This window comes from Bubalus kerabau, chromosome 9 (assembly GCF_029407905.1).
Source record: "Bubalus kerabau isolate K-KA32 ecotype Philippines breed swamp buffalo chromosome 9, PCC_UOA_SB_1v2, whole genome shotgun sequence".
Classification (NCBI taxonomy): domain Eukaryota; kingdom Metazoa; phylum Chordata; class Mammalia; order Artiodactyla; family Bovidae; genus Bubalus; species Bubalus kerabau.
Window position 1 is genome coordinate 31,644,691 of NC_073632.1, and position 12,706 is coordinate 31,657,396.

General features: G+C 39.8%; 1 pseudogene; it reads left to right on the forward strand.

Moving 5' to 3' along the window:
- The first annotated feature begins 5,668 nt into the window (after positions 1 to 5,668).
- Positions 5,669 to 6,524, forward strand: LOC129619686 (40S ribosomal protein SA-like; annotated as a pseudogene).
- Positions 6,525 to 12,706: the final 6,182 nt, after the last annotated feature.

Here is a 12,706-nt window from a genome sequence, read left to right on the forward strand (position 1 = left end):
TGGAGCAGTAGAGAATCACTCCTCTCCTGATTAGTATGCAGGTCAAATACAGCTGTCTGATGTGGGGAGGAGCCATATAAAACATAGAAAATAAAAACATGCTTTATAGCCTTTTATGACTATAAAAAAGTTCATTTTCATTCATCCTCTACATCATTGCAATAAAGAGCATTATGGGAACAGAATGATTTTTTTTAAAATCTCAATAAATCATTACTCTTCCCCCATAATATCAGTGTCATCTCTTCCAAACCTTCCCACCTTCTTTCTTGTTGAAAGTTGCCCAACAGTTTCCAGCTCTCTAAGATCACAGTATTATTTAGAATATCTGTGAAATGTCACTTCTTTCCACCCAAGGTCGTTAATTCAGCCAATTCACATTTGTCCCTTTGGAATTCATTACTTCTCCTCCATTTCTGTAACTGTTTTTCCCGATGCAAACAGCCAACTCATTTGAAAAGTCCCTGATGCCGGAAAAGATTGAAGGCAGAAGGAGAAGAGGGCATCAGAGGATGAGATGGTTGGATGGCATCACCGATGCAATGGACATGAACTTGAGCCAACTTCGGGAGATGGTGAGGGACAGGGAGGCCTGGTGTGCTGCATTCCATGGGGTCGCAAAGAGTTGGACAGACTGGGTGACTGAACAACAGCTTAACTATTTTCCTAAACCGGATTTCAATCATCTCAGATTGGATTAGACAAATCCGTGTTTTACTCTGTCTTCCTTGGATTTGTCCTTTCTGACCATGGCAACCTCTCTCTACTCTCTCTGCAAGTATCCTTAGTGTGTTTCTGGTGCTTTTTCGATCAAAGCAAAACTCTTTGTTTTGACATCTGAAATCTTCATGGATACTTATTTACTTAACATTTTTTTTTAATCTATTCATCTTCATGGATACTTATTTACTTAACGTTTATTTTTTTTTTTTATCTATTCAAACAAGTGAAAACATTTTTGAGTGTTTACGAAGGTCTTTTGTCCTGGGTCCTAGAGCTAGAGAAGTGAAAAAAACAAAAGCTCTACCGTCTTGGAGATTCTAGTGGGGAAACAGGAAAAATTCAATTAATGTAGAGTATGTTAAGTGGAGATAAGTGCTAGGAAGGTGCAAAAAAGTATGGTAAGGAGGGTAGAAATTGTTGACCGGGCACACGCTTGTATAAAGAAATCAGAATATTGTGACATGTCAAAGAAGGTGACATTTGAAAAAAGACGAGAAGAGGTGTGGATGTGCATGAGGCAAATGGCAATCTTAGGGTAGAGAGTTCTTAGCAGAAGGGAAACAATGTTTCAAAAATCCCTAGTCCTGAGTGTGCATGTAGCCTTTGAGCTAAAAGTGAGACCAGGGTGTAAGGATACAGCAAGGTGAAGACACTAAGGGAGCCTCCTTGAACCATACGCAAACCAGGGGCTTTGCCCTGGGAAAGTTGGCAAGCTGTTTTAAGGGTTGAGCAGAAGAGCAACGTGTTCTGACTTGAAACTATCACTCTGGTCACCATGTGGACATTACTGCATAGGAGAGAGAGGAAGGGTAGACGCAGGGTGACCCTCTCAGGGAAGTGGTCATTTTCCTTTGGACTGTGTGTTAGTCACTCAGTCGTGTCTGACTCTCTTCGATGCTATGGGCTGTAGCCCACCAGGCTCCTCTGTCCAGAGGATTCTTTTTTTTTTTTTTTTTTGTCCATAGTATTCTCCAGGCAAGAACACTGGAGTGGGTTGCCATTCCCTTCTCCAGGGGATCTTCCCAACCCAGGGATGGAACCCGGGTCCCCTGTATTGCAGGTGGATTCTTTACCATCTGAGCCACCAGGGAAGACCTTGGACTGTGATAGTAGCCGTGAAAGTAGTGAGAAATGAATCTATTTGGAAATTATTTTGTATTCACAGCTGATAAGACTACTTGAATGCTTAAGGAGGTGTGCAGGGAGAAAGAAAGGAGTGAAGAATTTTGAATTAACTAACCAGAAAGTTGGAGTTATTATTAACTGGTGCTGGAAAACTACTGAAGATACTCGAGTACTTGTTAACAGAAAGATTCTACATCTTTCACTTCAAACTCTTCGTGACCCATGGACTGTAGTCCACCAGGCTCCTCTGTCCATGGGATTTTTCAGGCAAGAATACTGGAGTGCATTGCCATTCCCTTCTCCAGGGGATCTTCAACCCAGGGATCCAACACAGGTCTCCTGTGTCTCCTTCATTGCAGGCAGATTCTTTACCCACTGAGCCACTGAGGAACCCTTTCCTTGCCTTAGGCTGTAGCCTTCATTTCCTTTGCTTAAATCCCTCTTCTCTTTTGCAATATCCCCATTCAATTGAGAATATTTATGGAGTACTTATAATTTTCAAAACCCTGTTCTAAAAACTGGGAAGGATATAAAATAAGTAAGATGTGGCCCCACATATCCCAAACAATCTATATGAGAAGAATATTACATGCATTTATGACAATAAAGCAACATAATGCAAATGTGCATATTTTTATGGCTAAATAATCATTTGTGAGCAAAGAATAGTGAATAGGTACAGAAACAGTGGAAATGTAACTGTGAACAAGACATGGCCCCTGTTCTTTATATGCTAAAAGTTCAATGAAAGTCCAATTTAAAAAAAAAAAAAAAGGAAAGAACGACACAGAATTAAGGCAGAAATAGATCACCATCAACCAGGGGGATTCAATAAATGGGTCAAACCTGTAATTTTTTTCAAGGCCAGCTTGAATTTTATCCTTCCATGAGATTTTCCCTGACTAAATTACCCTCTGGTAAGTTTCCTTAACACCTACATAAAATCAGCACTCGAATTTTTGCTTAGGTTTATATTTTCTCAAAAGTATCCATTAGTTGTGCTATGGAACATAAACATGAGAGCAAGAACTTCATCTTATTTAGTTTCCTTTAAACTTTATAAACACTAAATATTGTTAAAAAAATTAGAAAATATACAAATTATTCATAATATAAAAAAATCTTATATTACTGTAAAATGCTTTTGGAAGAGGAGTGTGGAAGGGTAGGAGAGTCTTCCCGAGAGTCCAGAAAACTTCCTTTTTTGAATATATATATATATGTGTGTGTGTGTGTGTGTGTGCGCATTGCATCCCAAATAGGAATACATTAAATGTTGAAAGAATTAGCCAAATGCTTGTCCCCTGATTTTAGTTCGGAGACTTTACATCAGGCAATTGTACTATTATTTCCACATATTCTGTACAATTGCTGCCAATCATGATGTGTGATTTTCCTTTTATCAGGCCGTGCACGTTACTTTAATTTCCTTTTTAGTATTTTGATTTAAAGCACTATCACTTTGTGATAAAGATTAAAAGAAACAATGTATGGAAACACTATCAAGTTTGAAACATTCTGTAAAGGTAGCTTGTTTTTTTTAACTTTTAAAACCTGCTTTTATGCTAGTTCTGTCCATTCTTGGCAAGATGATTCTGGTCAAAATGGGGACTTTCATCTAGAATGGCTGACACTAGTTTGCTGTTTCCCTAACCTTTTTTTCACATTTCAGAGGTATATGCTAATGTGATGTGTGTGTGTGTGTTCTTTAAACAAAATACTTCTTAGGTGGTCTCAGAGCCTCAGCGACACTCATAGTATGAAGTTTCCGCCATTTAAAAGTGCTGACGTTGATAAAACACAGTGAAAGAATTCACTGCACAACGCTGTTTGCACTTTGTCAGGCACTCTGTAGTGGCTTAAGCAAGATTTGAAATTGTCATAGTAATGTAAATAGGCATATCATTTTTTCTTAGACTTTTTTATGTGAAAGAAACAAAGAAAAAGAAAAAAAAAAACAAAAACAGCCAAGGAAAAATCATTCAAGTGAAGAAACTTGATTCACACACATAGTCTAGCTCAAAATCCATAAAATGTAGTGACTGTAATGGATAGTTTCAGGGATTGTTTTTTCACTTGTGTAACAATTTTATATTCTTCATTTCTAAAAGAAATTCAAAAGGCTTTCATATTCTTCATTTCTATAAAAAAAGAAAAATAGTGAATGAAAAACAATTAATATTTACAGTATCATTCAGCTACATGGCAGAGACAAAAATCAACTAATTATAGTTTTCATACATAGCAACAAATAATTGAAAATATACTTGAGAGATATACTGCTTACAATTGAAACAAATATTTTGGAATACCTAAAAATAAGGCCAAAACACAAGTACAAGATTATAACCACAACACAAAAGAAACATTGTTAAGGAACATTTAAAATAATTCAAATCAATGGGTAGATTACATTCCCATGCAAAAATACTCCAATATTACAAAGATATGAATTTTCCCAAGTAGATGTATAAAGTTAGATAATCACTGCAGGATTTCCAGAAAGCATGATAAACTAAAGTTCACATGAGAGAAAAAATGGACATAAGGAAACAGAAAAGATTTAAATGAATAAAAGGGGACATGCCCTATCAGATGTCAATGTGGTCTATGAATTTTTTATAATTAAAGTAGCATATGTCAGCATAGGAATAGATCAATGAAAAGAGTGGGTAATGCAGAAAAGATGCCATTATTATTGGAATATGGAATATTATTAAAAAAAAAACCCAGTATGATAATTAAGAGCATGCGCTCTGGAGCTAGCATGGCTTGGTTCAAGTCTGAGTCTGACACTAAATTGTCACTTTGGGAAAATTATTTACTCTCACTGAACTTTGATAACCTAATGTATAAAATGGAGAATGTAACAGTACCTACCTATTTTTAGGACTAAATTTTTAAATAATATAAATACTTGAAAAGTTGGGCTGGCTTCCCAAGTGGCTGAGTGGGTAAAGAATCCACCTACAATTCAGGAGACACCAGAGATGAGGGTCTGATCCCCAGGTCAGGAAGATTCCCTGGAGAAGGGAATGCCAACTCACTGTAGTATTCTTGCTGGAAGAATCCCAGGGACAGTGGAGCCTGGCGGGCTACAGTCCATGGGGGCAAAAAGAGTCGGACACAACTGAAGCATCCTCATCAGCAATCAAAAGATATCATTTATAATTGTAATCATCTCAGTAAGACAAAGAACAACTACTGCTATTAGTTTTAAGCCAGTGGAGAAAGGATAACTGGTTACTTCCTGAAACCACACTTAAATTACTATAGCACATCGTTCACAAAAATAATTTCCAGATTTATTCAAAGCAGCTAATTTTTAAATTTCTAAAAATTATATTTGAATTAAAACTATGCATGAAAACATATTATAACTTTGTAATGGGAAGACCTTTCTAAGCCAAAGTCTGCTGCTGCTGCTGCTGCTAAGTCACTTCAGTTGTGTCCGACTCTGTGCGACCCCATAGATGGCAGCCCACCAGGCTCCCCTGTCCCTGGGATTTTCCAGGCAAGAATACTGGAGTGGGTTGCCATTTCCTCCTCCAATGCATGAAAGTGAAAAGTGAAAGTGAAGTCTCTCAGTCGTGTCCAACTCGTAGAGACCCCATGGACTGCAGCCTACCAGGCTCCTCTGTCCATGGGATTTTCTAGTCAAGAGTACTGGAGTGGGGTGCCATTGCCGTCTCTGAAGCCAAAGTCTAACAGGTATAAATATATTATTGAAAAATGTATATGTGCTTTCCTCACCACCAAGACAGGAGCTCATACAGCATTGTTCTGGATCTCCATTATAAATTAAAGGGAAACTTTCACAATGTCCAAAATCCTTGATGTGATGCAAATGAAGGAGAAGCATGTCCTCAAATTCCTTGCCACAGGAACCCTCTTAGGTGGCCCCAACCTTGACTTCCAGATAGAATGGTACATCTGCCAAAGGAAAGCTCATGGCATGTACATCGTAAGGATGAAGAGAACCTGGGAGAAACTTCTGCTGGCAGTGTGTCATTGGTGCCATTGAAAACCCAACTGATGTCAGTTTCGCATTCTCCAGGAATACCGGCCAGTCAGTTGTGCTGGAGTCCAGTGCTGCCACTGGAGCCACTCCTATTGCTGGCCGCTTTACTTCTGGAAACTTCACTAACCAGATCCAGGCAGCCTTCCGGGGGCCAAGACTTCTGGTGGTTACTGATCCCAGGGCTGACCACTGGCCTCTTACAGAAGCCTCATATATTAACTCGTTTAGCATTGCTCTGTGTAACACAGACTCTCCCCTGTGCTGTGTGGACATCACCATTCTGTGCAACAAGGGAGCTCACTCAGTGGGTCTGATGTAGTGGAAGTTCTGCACCTGCGTGGCACCATCTCCTGTGAACACCCACTGAAGGTCATATCTGACCTCTGCTTCTCCAAAAATCCTGAAGGGACTGACAAAGAAAAGCAGGAGGCAGCTGAGAAGGCTGTGACCAGGGAGGAATTTCCAGGTGACTGGACCACTCTAACTCCAAAGTTTACTGCTTCCTAAGCTAAGGTGATGGACTGGCCTGAAGGTGTGTAGGTGCTTTCTGTGTCTATTCAGCTGTTCCCCACTCAAGCCTGTCAATGAAGACTGGTCTGCAGCTCCCACTGCTCAGACCACTGAATAGGTAGGAACAACCCCAGAGTACTCTTAAGTTGTTCTTCCACAAACTCAAAATGGAAATAGGTTGACAGAAAATAAAGTTTCTTTTAAAAAAAAGAAAGAATAAGAAAAATATATCCACATATTAATTAAGAATTTTGTGCAAAACACCACAAAATCAGAGGGCAAAAGACAGTCTGGAGAAAATATTTACAAATAGAATATAGAAAAAGCTGTTCTAAGGTTTCACAGTGAAGTATGGGTTCAGTTCAGTTCAGTTCAGTCCCTCAGTCGTGTCCGACTCTTTGTGACCCCATGAACAACAGCACGCCAGGCCTCCCTGTCCATCACCAACTCCCGGAGTTCACCCAAACTTATGTGCATCGAGTCAGTGATGCCATCCAGCCATCTCATCCTCTGTCGTCCCCTTCTCCTCCTGCCCACAATCCCTCCCAGCATCAGGGTCTTTTCCAATGAGTCAGCTCTTTGCATGACGTGGCCAAAGTATTGGAGTTTCAGAACCTCAGCATCGTCCTTCCAATGAACACCCAGGACTGATCTCCTTTAGAATGGACTGGTTGGATCTCCTTGCAGTCCAAGGGACTCTCAAGTTTTCTCCAACACCACAGTTCAAAGCATCAATTCTTTGGCACTCAGCCTTCTTCACAGTCCAATTCTCACATCCATACATGAGCACTGGAAAGACCATAGCCTTGACTAGACAGACCTTTGTTGGCAAAGTAATGTCTCTGCTTTTTAATATGCTATCTAGGTTGGTCATAACTTTCCTTCCAAGGAGTAAGCATCTTTTAATTTCATGGCTGCAATCACCATCTGCAGTGATTTTGGAGCCAAAAAAAATAAAGTCTGCCACTGTTTTCCCATCTATTTCCCATGAAGTGATGGGACCAGATGCCATAATCTTAGTTTTCTGAATGTTGAGCTTTAAGTATGGGTTGCTGCTAAGTTGCTGCTAAGTCACTTCAGTTGTGTCTGACTCTGTGCGACCACATAGACGGCAGCCCACCAGGCTCCCCTGTCCCTGGGATTCTCCAGGCAAGAACACTGGAGTGGGTTGCCATTTCCTTCTCCAATGCATGAAAGTGAAAAGTGAAAGTGAAGTCACTCAGTCATGTCCGACCCTTAGCGACCCCATGGACTGCAGCCTACCAGGCTCCTCCGTCCATGGGATTTTCCAGGCAAGAGTACTGGAGTGGGGTGCCATTGTCTTCTCCGAAGTATGGGTTATTCTATCCTAAATTACTTTAGGATGTCTACTATACTCACATTGAAGTGAAGTGAAGTGAAGTTGCTCAGTTGTGTACAACTCTTTGCGACCCCATGGACTGTAGCCTACAAGGCTCCTCTGTCCATGGAATTTTCCAGGCAAGAGTGCTGGAGTGGGTTGCCATTTCCTTCTCCAAGGGATCTTCCCAGTTCAGGGATCGAACCTGGGTCTCCCACATTGCAGGCAGACGCTTTACCATCTGAGCCACCAGGGTTGAAGGAGGATTTAGGGTAGGAAGACAAAAAATTCTTAAAGCACTGATATGTAAAAATTGACAATTCTGAGCTGTTAAACTAGTAAGATTAGGGAAAATTTAATAACTTAATTAAATTTATGTGTATGGAATGTATATAGAATTTAAATGTGTATAGAATCTTAAATGTATATAGAATTTATGTAATAACTACTAGACTTGTTAAAAATCTTCACTAAGATTATGATTGAAAATGAAATGGTATTAAAATCAGATGCTTGATAATATTTTTGTTATAATGAATGGCTAGACATTGAATTATCAAGAGTTGATATTCATGAACATTTATAGAAGTAGTACAATAGAAGTTTGGTATGCAATATGCAATTGCAAACTTACACAACAGCAAAAAACAAGACTAAATAAAATACCTATGGTAGAGTAGCAATTTCTGCCATTCACAAGTAGCAGCCTTATCCAGTATATGAATTAACCATCAGTTTTTGGTCCTAATGTTTAGTTATAACATGTGTTCACTTGGTCCAGGAGATTGTAGAACAGACCTTAATGAGATGGCTGAAATTAGGCTAAACTAAAGTATAATGTGGTTTGTAACCTGCTTATAGATTAAAAAGATAAATCATGATGTTCACAACCCAAAGAGTCTATGATTCATAAACTATTATCTAAAATGTAATTCACATAACATATTTTTTTACAGCACACATATGTCAGTAGTGGTCAAGACAATGGCACATATCCAAGCTAAATTATTCTCCGAAAACAGAGGATGGATCTGAAGACATCAGCTTTTCTCTGTCACTAGCAAATAAAATAGCAAGCCAGATAAATTTCCAATTCAAAAGTTCTTTTTATGGCACATTTACATGAGTAAAGAAGCAGCTTAAACACTGCTTGCACTTAATCTTTATTATTAGCTTTAAACCCTGAATTGCATAATACTATAGTATAAAATGACATGTTTAAGCACATTGGCTGTTTGATTTAAGATGTATGATAATCAATTCTTGATTTTTATTAGGCGTTTTTAAAGTTACTAATTGCATTGAAATAAACAATATCGACTAAGGAAAAACTGATAACCTAAACAGAGTACAAATTCTTAAAGAAGCAGGATGAGGTAGATTTTGTGTCCACAGACTATGTTTATAATATCATTATTTGATTTGTAAAGATTAATCTGAAAAATGTTTTTATCCATTTTAAATCAATCTTAGTATTTCTTAAGGAAATCAAACAAATTCCAAGTAAATTGTGATTACATTTTACCTTGCTGTTTCCCCTTTATATTTGGTATGTTAATCAAAGTCTGAACTATTCATGGCAGATGTCATAGACATCCCATTTCCACCTTCCAAAGATATTTAAAGGATTATATGGAAATCATCCCATTTCTCATCAACATGCTTGAGCCTACCCAAACAGTAACTATTTCTTGATTTTTCTTTGCATACCCAGCACCTTGGACAGTGCCGAGCATAAAACAGGCATTGATCTATTTCGGAGCAGATGCACATATGAATGATTTTGTCCTGATGCTATATTTGTCTTATATATTGCTGGAGATACTAATCACCAGGGCTTGAGCATCTTTATGTTTCACTGTAATGATACTGCTTGTATGCAAATCACTCCTAAAATGTGTTATTTCATTTTTAATGCAAGGTGTTACGCTTGGAAAATAAAATGTTACACTAAAATTCATGTCAATATAAAAATTACTATTTCCAGATATCGATCCTCTTTTACATGCAAAACCAGAATATTAATGTTAGAGAACTTTAAAATAAAAATACTCTTTGTAAAACAGCGCTTATTTTCATTCTCATCTTCAAGTTCACCAAGGAATTCCTAAAGGTAAGAAAGAGAACTTCCTACTTCCCTCCACCCACTTCACCCCACCAAAACAAACAAAAAAAAGGAAGGAAAAAGAGAATTTCCAGTCTTATTTTTAAATACTCTTACTGTGGAGCAGTATGGATTATTGTGCATCGTCAAGACATATATTCAGAAGTCCCTCACCCACCCCCCCTTTAAACTCGTATCTTATAGTAAATAACATTCTTGATGATTCTTGTTACCCACATGCACTACTATGAAGTGGACCACGGTAATTGCTCCTTGTGTTCACAGTGGAGAGAAGAAAATGGAGCGAAGGCAAACCCGTCTGTAAGGGATCGCTGCAAACCGGTTTTTATTCGGTTTGTACTAAATGAGTTGAGGCGTGACAAGAACCCTTTGTCTGTGGGACGACGTATCTGGCGACCATTATCTCCCCGTGGAGACGACGTCTGAAGACTCCGCCCGGGCTGGGGGTGGGGAGGGTGCACCGCGTGGAGAGCTCAACCGAGAATTAAAGTGAGGGAACAAAGAGACCTCCCAGCTGCCGCCCGCCTGCGCCGCGCAGCTGCATCGAGAGACGCCGATCACACCCGGAAGGCTCTTGGAATCCGCCTCCCCGAGACCAGAGCTCAAGTAAATAATTGATGGCGATTGATCCGGCCCAGAACAAAGCTCTGCGGAAAACCAGCGCATCCGATTCCGAGCGGCTTTGGAAGCTTTTGCCAAGGAAGGGATATGCGAGTGCAGCGGGACCTGTGAGCGCCGCTCCGGGTCTTCCATCTCGGGCGTGGCTCCGGCCCTTTTTGTCTGCCTGCCACCCTCCCCTCCGCGTCCGCCCCCGCCTTCTCTTCCCTTTTGAAAATAGCCTCTCTTTGGTTACTTCTGCCCGGTCCTCCCTTGCAATCCCGCCCCCTCCCCTGCCCAGGCCTGTGAGGTCAGCTCATGAATATCAGTGCACTTGCCGGGGAGCGTCTGGCACGGCGTGGTACCTCGCGGGTTTGCCGGCTCCGAGCCGCAGCTCCAGCCCGGCAACGGACGCCGAAGGAGTCATTCGCTCTCCCGGCCGCTGAGTCTCCGCGTTCACGCCATTGTTTGGAGAAAGCGAGTGGGTGTGGAACTGGTGCGAACCGGCCCAGAGTGAAAGTGCTCAGCCAGACGGTCGCATATACAATAGTGCGAAGTGAAACTTTCCTCGTCTCCTGAAGACACAATAAATCCTGAAGTCCCCGGAAGATCAGAAGGAAAGAGCTGTCGATTGACTTCAAAAAGCATCGCCTCTGCTAAGAAGTGAGCAGTTCTGGATTTTCTAAAGGGATGGGGATGAGATATGGGGTTGGGTGGGTCAGTGGGCAGATAAAGCTTGAGATTAAAAGTGTTGGTCTAGGCCGTTGCTGGGGTGCTTGCTTGGCGATTTTCGTAAGGGAAGCCTCCAAGAGAGACAGCATCTTGTCACTTTGTTAGAACCACGTGACAGCAGCCAGGTACCTTTGATTGTGGGAGTCGAGTTCCTGGAACTCGAGCTTCCTAACCTGGGTTAGAACTATATGGGGGTGAATTAAGCGTTCTCTGGTGGCTTTCAGCTTCAGAGTGGTTATGCCTAATTCAAAATAAAAATAAGGTTGTGTTGGCAGTATAACTTATCTGGGTGATCCACCTTAGTGTGACCTGCCAAATAGCTAGACCAGGTATTCAGATATTTTCGGAGCACATTGCTCTGGGAGAAGATATAGAAAATAAGTTGATGGACGACTGTTCCTTCACCCTCCCACCATCTCTTCTTTGTTCAGTATTACTTTCCAAACCGAGTTGGAAGGAGATTCCTGAAAGACAATGGGAGATGGAGGAGCCTTCCCAGTAATATTTCTTTATTAATTGAGGTATTACTACACATTGACTAAGTTATGGTACTTAGACAATATCAGGAATAATGCTAGTACAGTAACTAGCAAATATCTTCTCTCATAATAGGAGCTTTTTTTTTTTTTAAAGCAGAACTTTCTGCCTAGTCATGCCCTTTTCAGTGCTCTAGAGAGAAATTATATTTCTAAAGAAAAGGCACCTAACTGAATAGCTGAGTAAGCTGAATCAGTAGGGAGAAGAACCCAGGAGGCAATGGGTTTTGAGTTGCTGTTTTCCAGATTTTAAAAGCCAGTAATGGATTTATCTTGAAAAAAAAAAAAAAAAAACAAAGTAGGAGTTAATTGTACCACAGTGAGGATGCACCAGGCTTCTTGGGTGTAGGGTCATTCTGTCTTAATTTGACTTCATGGAAAGGACTGGGCACTTTAAAAGTATAACTTTGCCTGTTAGGTGCCATCTGAGAAGATGCTTAATAATGAAAATGTTTTCTATCTAGCAATTACCCTTAAAACTAAAACGATTCACAAAAACAATGAAATTTGGATAGGTGTAGAAAAGTTACCACTTCTAATTTAAGAGATTTTGCACATTCACAATAAATTATTCAAAAAGTATTTTTAATTTATTTCTCAAAGCTAAAAAATAAATTAATTAAAGGAAAAAATACCTTTAGGGTTGCTAATGATGAAAGCATATAGAAGATTTTAATGCCATATTTTCTTGAAACTGAATTTGATTTGAAGCCATTCATTATTTCTATTTTCTTTCAGTTCTAGTCTAAAGGAAAGAAAATGGGTGCATTTCTCTAATTAAAAGCAACAATAAGGGTTAGATCGGTTTGAGAAGAGTATCATTTATCCATAACAAATTTTCTCTGGGAAAACCCTTTTCATCTAATTGACATTTGAGAATATTAATTAAAACTTTCTCTGCAAAACTAGGATTTGAAATGCAGATATGATAGTGAAGAAACCGAAGTTGAAAAATCAGGGTATTGACAATTCTAGCATATGGACATCTTCTCCTTCTG